Source organism: Galeopterus variegatus, unplaced genomic scaffold (assembly GCF_000696425.1).
Source record: "Galeopterus variegatus unplaced genomic scaffold, G_variegatus-3.0.2 Scaffold5072, whole genome shotgun sequence".
Taxonomy (NCBI): domain Eukaryota; kingdom Metazoa; phylum Chordata; class Mammalia; order Dermoptera; family Cynocephalidae; genus Galeopterus; species Galeopterus variegatus.
Window position 1 is genome coordinate 40201 of NW_007731183.1, and position 8756 is coordinate 48956.

At 46.5% G+C, this 8756-nt stretch overlaps 1 pseudogene; it reads left to right on the forward strand.

Annotated features, from left to right (window-relative positions):
* Positions 1 to 147: 147 nt before the first annotated feature.
* On the forward strand, positions 148 to 3938 carry LOC103604286 (annotated as a pseudogene).
* Positions 3939 to 8756: the final 4818 nt, after the last annotated feature.

Genomic DNA, 8756 nt, shown 5'->3' on the forward strand with positions numbered 1-8756 from the left:
AGCTGTATGGATCCTCCTACCCAAATACAAGTCCCAGTGGGAAGGGGACACCTGTTCTTCTCCACCGGGTTCCTAACACCTCCATTACTCTTTCAGTCTCCAAGCACTTTGAATCCATTTTTTTAAGTTCAGGTGGTGAGACCTGTCATGCAGGTGGGATCTGACAGGGTTAGGGAGGGGCCTGGCTCAGACTGTTGTCCTACTCTAGGGCCCACCAGCTAGTTATAGGGGGCATGGAAGATGTTCTCTAGACAGGCTTTGGGTTCTTAAGTGTTTTTTCTTTTTTCCTTGGACCAATCAGATTCCTTCTTCCACTTTCAGTGCCTTGAGTGTCAAGCTTTGGCTGACCGTCCCTGAGTGGGCGGTTGTGCGGAGAGCCGGTACTTGTGAGCCTCAGACAGGCTGTCTTGCTACAGGGTTAGCAGACAAGCGGGTGGGGGGACCTGGAGAGGAAGGAGGTTGGACTTGGCTCCGGGACAGGGTGGCGCGGAAGGGCACTGCCGACATTGCACGGCCCATTCCTCCCCTCCACACCCACGTGCGCGCAGCCACACACATTCCACAGACGCTTCTCAGCCGCCACCTTCTGACCAAAGAGAACAGGCGCTCCAAAGAGAACGTGTAGCGCTGCCCTGGCCTCGCCTTCCCAAGGAGCAGTGTCTTCGGCCCTGCTGCCCCGACTGCGCGCCCAGCCCGGGGCGGGGCCTGTGGTGCGATCCCCAGGATGTGACCTGTCCTTTCTCGGTGGTCACCATTCATAGTCATGTTCGCTTTGATAAGTTACGTGCTCATCAGCCACCAGTCATCACCAGCCTTATGGAGTGACATTCCCGTCCATCCCTTTGCTGGTAAGAACCAGAGGATACCCAGGGAGCAAGTAGGTCCAGTTGCCTGCCCCAGGGTCCTCCTCCAATTCAGAAGGGGGACTTCACGCAGGGTGGACCCTACCTGGGGCATTCACAGGCTTCCAGCTGTGTTCCACCCCTGGAAGCTGACACCTTCCTGCAAAGTCCTTTTATGAGAGCGCAGTGGGGACATTTGTTAAGAATGCAGGTTCCTGTGCAGACAAATTCATGTGAATTTTTTTATTATTTTCACAGAAAACAGAAGCCATGGATCATCCAAACACTTAAAGTCTAAACGATGATGGTGGCTTTTTATACATGAATATTCCAGAAACGTTCATTTTTGTTTTGGGTTTGGTCAGATTCTCTTATTTCCCCCTTTTTGGTTTAAGTATTAGGTCCCTTCTGCTGAATTGATGGAGAGGAGGGGCCCAGGGTCGCTAGGTAACTCAGCCAAAGGTGCAGGGAGAATTGTTGAGAAAGGAAGACTAGTTTTCAGAAGCGGACACAGAGCTACTTCACTGCTTCTTCTCCTTAACACATTAACCGGGGCCTCCTGGGTGTCAAGCAAGCACTGTGCAGGGCACAGGGGAGCATCGGCCACCAAGGCAGTGTCTGCCCTCTGCAACTTACACTGTGCTGTGATCAGAATCTGAATTGAGATCTGCCTAGTAGGCCAAATGGATTAGCTTTTCTGGGGAGTGGAAGGTGCCCTTATTCACAGAGCTTTATTGTTTAAGGCTGGAATCCTCCAGTGTGGCAGTACCTCAGTACTTGGTGATTATGATCTCTTTTGACATTCTTCTTTTAGTGGGAAGGTCAAGGGGCTTGGGTTTAGGAGATCCAGGTCCCAGTTCTGAAGCTACTGTTTACTGAGTGACCTTGGCCTAACCACTTTACCTTCATTTCCCCCAATTTTCTGGCCTATAAAACGAGGGGGAGGGTTGCACAAAGCTAGAACTATTCTGATTTTGCTATATTCATTTGGTCTGGCGAGATGGGGGTGGGGGTTGCCCAGCCCTGGCAAGGACTTGGGAACAAAAAGCCAGCAGCGTGAGCCTGGGTAGCTGGGGGGTTCTCTGCTATTGAAAGAAGCTTTCATCATGGACTTCATTATCTTGTCAGAAGTACTGTAAATTAATTTCCAGCAGGTACCTCTTTATCCCAAACAGCAACAAAAAGCACATCCTAAGCCTCAGAGACAAGTTGATGTGGGGTTATCTTTAGGCCATTGGGTTACCTGTACTGCTCTCCACTCAATTCTGACAGGTTTGCAAAGGTGTCTATTGCCAGAGCAGGGCATGGTGAGTTTCCTCTACTGTGTGCCACTTACCGATCAAGGTGGAGCTTGTAATCCGAGGTGTCTTGAGCCAGAGGGTGGGGAATGAGTACAGTTCAGTCCGCTGTGAAGGAGCAGGTTGGCAGGGGAGGTGGTGGAGGGAAGATGGGGGGTGTACAGCAGTAATGACATAATCTGGATCTTGAAGACATCCTTGTGATTCTGGTGAGCCATGGTCTCTTCCCTCATGGATGGCCCAACTTGGATCTTTAATCCTGGATCCCTCCAAGTCCAGCCACAGAGTTTGCATGAAGCAAAAACTCTAACGAGTGAGAAAGGAAAATGGCCAGGGATGGAAGCAGTGCTACACTCTCACAGAGGTCTTGCTTGGAAGAAGACGTGTTAGTTTGACCACCTGTCTCTAGGTGGTATGCTCGCTCCCTATGCCAGTGGGAGAGCTTATTGTGTTTTACAGGATGGAACGGGCTGCATGGGAGTCTCTTGCCCTTGCACCTCTTGTTAACCTGTGGATACTCTATGTCAGGAGCCACAAGTCCTGGACTCCTGACAAATGGAATCAGATGGTGTCTCATGTTACTTGATCCACATGCAGAGCAATGTTGGGCCTCTTGGGTTTGAGGAAAACCACACTAAAATCAAGACCCCTCTTGGAGTGAGCTGGTTGAGTCCCTGTCTCATTCTTTGCTGTGGGGACAATTCTGTCCCCACGGCTTCTCGCATTTTAGTGCTGTGTGACCTGAGCCAGGTCAATGCTTTGTCCCCCTTCAGGCTACTCTGCAAGTTGAGGGAATCACCTGAAAGGATCAGTGAAGATCCTGACCCTGGTGAGACCAGAGAAAAGACGATAATGAACATGGAGATGCACAGACCAAGGGATGTAATTGGAAAGGCATTTTTGTGTGTGTGAAGAGGCTATAAAACTACCGTTTAAATATACCATTCCCTTCTCCCTGCTTCCTCCTGTCCCCCCATGGTATTTCTCCTCCTCTCTTCAAGGCCAGACTCTCTTGCATCAGCTCAGTCCTGACACTCCACACCTAGCTGGTGGAGGGCACTGAGAGATGTGTGGCTTGGCAGTGTGGGGGCAGAACCCATTTTCTTGCATCACTGTGAGGGAGCTTCAGGCCCTGTCCCTGGAGAAATTATTGCTGCATTGAAGTCACAGGTCATACTGGGCAGTTCTGGTACAAGCCTGCCCTTAAAAATAATGACAGTAATAATAATAACTTCTTTTGCATAGAACTATTATTCATTCCTACCAGTCTGCTGTCCGCCATTCCTGGATTTTTGTTGACTCCAACCACTGGCCTTTTTAGGTGTTGGTGGGCCATGGGCTTTTCTATTCATTTCTAGAGCTCTTCAGATGCCACCCCTTGGAAATACCCCTCATTCTGGGGAGAGAGCAGCCAAATTGCCAATACAGTGAAACTCTCAACACAATCTTGTTAGCAATAGTGACCCAGAAGATTTTGCTGCCTCCAATGTCACCAGAAGGAAGCCCAGTGCTCCCTGTGATCACATTTTGTACCACAGCCATTCTTGGGATTGCAACCTCCATCTCTGGCTCCAGCTGAATTTTCTCCGCCCAAAAACCCCAATTAAAAAATGGATCCATGATAATTAAGAGAAAAAAAAAAACTATTATTTTTGTTAGGAAAACCATTGTAGATTTTTAGCAATGTGTATCTGTGTGTCCCTCACACCTTTTCCTATTCTGCCTTTTTCCCCTCTTTTTTTTAAATATTATGTACTATATTTTTAGTCTCAAACACACTATATATTATATATATTTAATTTTTTTATATATATAAATATAAATGTTTTAAAATACCATGTTTTGTGTTATTTAATGCATGTGCAGCTAGTTACTTAACCTGCCTGGTTTGGGGTGAAATGGTCCAGGTTTGGGGAAAAGATAGTTTTTGGATTGAGATTGCAGAAACTATATTTGTGTCACCTCTAGGCTGTGGGGCAAACACATTTTATTCACCAGTGTGTGATTGTTGCAGAACCCTGAGGCCAATTATGGCAGTTCAGGGACAAACAGCTAGAGGCTCTGTGCTTTTGGAACACAGCTTCCAAATGTTCCATGCCAAATCTGATTATGGGGGCTAGGATAGGGGGAGACTTTGAATCTGGGATCCAGATCCCAAAAGAATTGGGAGCAGGTATGTAGCATGGTTGTCTCATTTCTTAAAATGTTGTACTTTGGGTAAAAAGCAAGTGGAAAGGGTCTCCAACCTTTTGAACTTGTGGTGAAAGAGAATGTAAACCCAGATGGCGCATCAGTGAGCACACATAGAGGCCGGCCTGCTGAGAAATTCTAAATTCTCCAGGTTTAGTAGAGTTTGCAAGGATTTCACTTTGCTCATTTCACAGGACTGTTTGAGGATACCTGAAATTGTTTTCAGATAATGTTTTTGAAAGCTATAAATCATTAGAGAAATACAGGGGTTTATTTTTTTTCCTCATTCAGTTAATGACCAAGCAAACTCCAGACAGTTCACAGTAACCTTTTTGCACACAAGGGACACAGAACACAGACAGAATGTGAAAGCTGAAAAAACAGAGATAGTGCAATCCATTTCCAAGACGGTTGGAGGTTATAGCCCAGGAGCTCTGGCAAAGGGAGGGGTCAGGGGTCATTGGGGGTGGAATTTGGAGGTATGTGGCCAGGACCAAGAGACTTCAGGTAGCACAAGGGGAATCCAACCTGGATAGGAATGAGAGGCCCAGGTACAGGATGAATCTAAAGGCTACAGCCAGGTAAGTTGCACTGGCACAGGTAAAAAATGGCACTGATAGTCAGGCTACAGAAGCAAACAGAAAGGAATAGATAAAAACCAAACCAGAAGAGGAAGCAAGCTTGTGTAAACAGGGAGGCCCAGGTGAGTTCTGTTAGGCTGAGTGGTGTTGGTTGGGCTGCTTCCTGAGCTGTGTGTCCACTTGAGATACATTTTATTTAGCTCTGCATCCCCAGAGCCCAGCACAGGGCCAACAGGTGCTTTGGGACAAGTCTGTGTGGGGCACCATATGAAGCTCTAAAAATCTAAACCTGCTGTCTTCTTAGCCACAAGAAAGGTCATAGGAGCTTATCCCTGTATATTAGGCCTCTTCCTGTGACAGGTGCCCCAGACCCTCCTTTTAAGCCACTTCCAACCTTTCTTAGGTCCACATAGCCCCTTTGTCATCTAGCTTTGCACCGTTTTAAAATCCACTCCCTCCTTTTGAGGTCTTCTGCTTGACAACAGGAACTGTTGGCCTAGGCATCAACATGCTCCTGTCAGCAGTGGCACACCAAAATGGGAAGTTCAAATTTCTCTGTGTCCTCACCCCAAACTACCTTCCCAAATAATCAGATCGTTCAGCTCTTCCTTTCAATTACGCTATATTTCAACGAAAAGTGTAATTACGCCTTGTTTGCAATGTGCCCCTGCACTCTCCTTCCTCTGCTTTTGCCCAAGCTCTTTTCTTTGCCTGGGATGCCTGTGTTCCTTTACCTTCTCATTTACAAATTTTACTTATCTTTAGGGCCCAGCTAAAAGGCCATTTCCTCTAGAAGCCTTGTCTGACTCATTACCTACTCACCTCTCTTTCCTGGGAAATCCCACAGGTTAGCTGTAACTCTCTGATCTTATCTCATTTATAACCTTCTGCTTTGATCAGAGGGTTTTGTGCATGAGACATTAGCATTTTCCTCTTAACCTAAGGGTCTTGAAGGCAGAGATCATGTATCATTTATTTTAGTGTCCTCATCAACCAAGAGAGTGCCTGGCAGGTAATTGCTCAATATGTGCTGGAGAAGTGCAGGAATGGAGGGAAGGAAAGAAAGAGGGAAAGAAACTCAAAAACATAATGCATATAGGAAATTTAACCTAAAGGAGTTCATGTTTGATGAAGTAGTGTAGCACGGTGATTAAAAGCATGGACTCTAAAGTTAGTCTGCCAGGCTGATAGACATGACCAGTATTTACTCATATTGGGTTCTCCCTGAGTCCCCTGGTCATTGGGCAAGGCCAACCTGACTAGTTTGGCCCATGTGCTATAAACAGAAGTGATATGTCACTTCCAGACCAAAGCATTTAATTGCTACTGGGAGACCTTCCAGCTTTTTCTTCCCCTGCCATAGTGACAGGAGCCCATTTATTCTAGATGGTGCAGCTTCATAGTAGTGGAGTCTCTCTGCCTGGATCCCTGAGTGACTCTGGTAAGCAGAGCCCCTTTGCCAACCCATGATGAACACGTCCTTTGAGGGAGACAATTTTTTTGTTTTGTGAAGACGTTGAAATTTTGTGGTTGTTTCTTACTTTAACACAGTGTACCCTGTCCTGATTAATACAGAGTGTTAACATCCTGTCTTCACCATTTGCTCCGTGGGTAAGTTACTTTACCTCTCTGCAACTTTCTTCTCTCCTCTGTGATATGGACTAGTGAGTGAGTACTCAGTGAATGTTAGCTTTGGCTGTCTAGGGAAAGGGAGCAGAGGGCATCTGTCCTTTCCCTCCTTTGTCCCTTTCATCAGAGACATCAGGAAAGATGTCAGCAGTGGCACAGGGATTACGAAAAGAGCAGGGACTCTGGAATGAGAAAACTTGGGTTAAAATCACAGCAGTACCTCATGTAACTCTGGGATGCGTGGCAGGTCAGCACACCTTTCTGAGCTACTGTTTCTCTGTCTGTAAAATGTGAGCACCCAATTAGATGAGATGTACATTGAAGGCAGAGATCATGTATCATTTATTTTAGTGTCCTCATCAACCAAGAGAGTGCCTGGCAGGTAATTGCTCAATATGTGCTGGAGAAGTGCAGGAATGGAGGGAAGGAAAGAAAGAGGGAAAGCAAACTCAAAAACATAATGCATATAGGAAATTTAACCTAAAGGAGTTCATGTTTGATGAAGTAGTGTAGCACGGTGATTAAAAGCATGGACTCTAAAGTTAGTCTGCCAGGCTGATAGACATGACCAGTACTTACTCATATTAGGTTCTCCCTGAGTCCCCTGGTCATTGGGCAAGGCCAACCTGACTAGTTTGGCCCATGTGCTATAAACAGAAGTGATATGTCACTTCCAGACCAAAGCATTTAATTGCTACTGGGAGACCTTCCAGCTTTTTCTTCCCCTGCCATAGTGACGGGAGCCCATTTATTCCAGATGGTGCAGCTTCATAGTAGTGGAGTCTCTCTGCCTGGGTCCCTGAGTGACTCTGGGAAGCAGAGCCCTTTTGCAAACCCATGATGAATATGTCCTTTGAGAGAAATGAATTTTTGTTTTGTTAAGCTATTGAAATTTTGGGCCAAGCCCGTGGCGTACTCGGGAGAGTGAGGCGCTGGGAACGCAGCAGCGCTCTGGCTGCGGGTTCGGATCCTCTATAGGGATGACCGGTGCACTCACTGGCTGAGTGCCGTGCGGCCAGTCTCAAAAAGGACAAAAAAAAAAAAAAAAAAAAAAAAAAAGCTATTGAAATTTTGTGGCTGTTTTTTACTTTAACACAGTGTATCCTATCCTGATTAATACAAAGTGTTAACATCCTGTCTTCACCATTTGCTCCGTGGGTAAGTTACTTTACTTCTCTGCAACTTTCTTCTCTCCTCTGTGAAATGGAAATTCACAAAATTGTTCCTATCCCATAGAAACTGCTCAGCAGAGTTCCTAGCAAATGAGTGAATACTCAGTGAATGTTAGCTTTGGCTGTCTAGAGAAAGGGAGCAGGGGGCATCTGTCCTTTCCCTCCTTTGTCCCTTTCCTTAGAGACATCAGGAAAGATGTCAGCAGTGGCACAGGGATTACGAAAAGAGCAGGGACTCTGGAATGAGAAAACTTGGGTTAAAATCACAGCAGTACCTCATGTAACTCTGGGATGCGTGGCAGGTCAGCACACCTTTCTGAGCTACTGTTTCTCTGTCTGTAAAATGTGAGCACCCAATTAGATGAGATGTACAGGGCCAGCCTGTGGCTCACTCAGGAGAGTGCGGTGCTGATAACACCAAGGCCACAGGTTCGGATCCCGTATAGGGATGGCTGGTGAGCTCACTGGCTGACCGTGGTGCTGACAACACCAAGCCAAGGGTTAAGATCCCCTTACCGGTCATCTTCTTTTAAAAAAAAAGATGAGATGTACAAAAGCTTTTTGCAAATTGCTAAATGTTGTTCAAAATGTGAGTTGATTACTTGGCCTATCAACACTCTAGCATTCTACCCCCACCCCATCCTCACCCCTGTAGCATGCCAAACCACACACCTCCCTGCCACAAACATAACACGAACACTGCTGTAGCAGTGACCTAATATTAGTAGAATGTGCCCATCCAGCTGGGCCTGACAGAGCCCATCTTGCCAGCCAGGGTTCTAAAACTGAAAGACCAGCTCTTTGCAAATGAGGAACCTGGGGAGGAGAAAGATCACTTCACAGCACTCACTTTCCCATTTCCTTTACTCATTGTAATTAGCTGCACAGTGGCAGCCTCCCAGGGAGAGCAGAGCCCTTGGCTCCCAGGATTGAACCCAGGGGCTTTGTCTTTGTTCCTCTCCACATAATATTGCTCTCTTGGTGGTCGCTCTGCAAACACATCCTGCATTCATTCACAAATTGCGGAATATTTCATATTTTGAG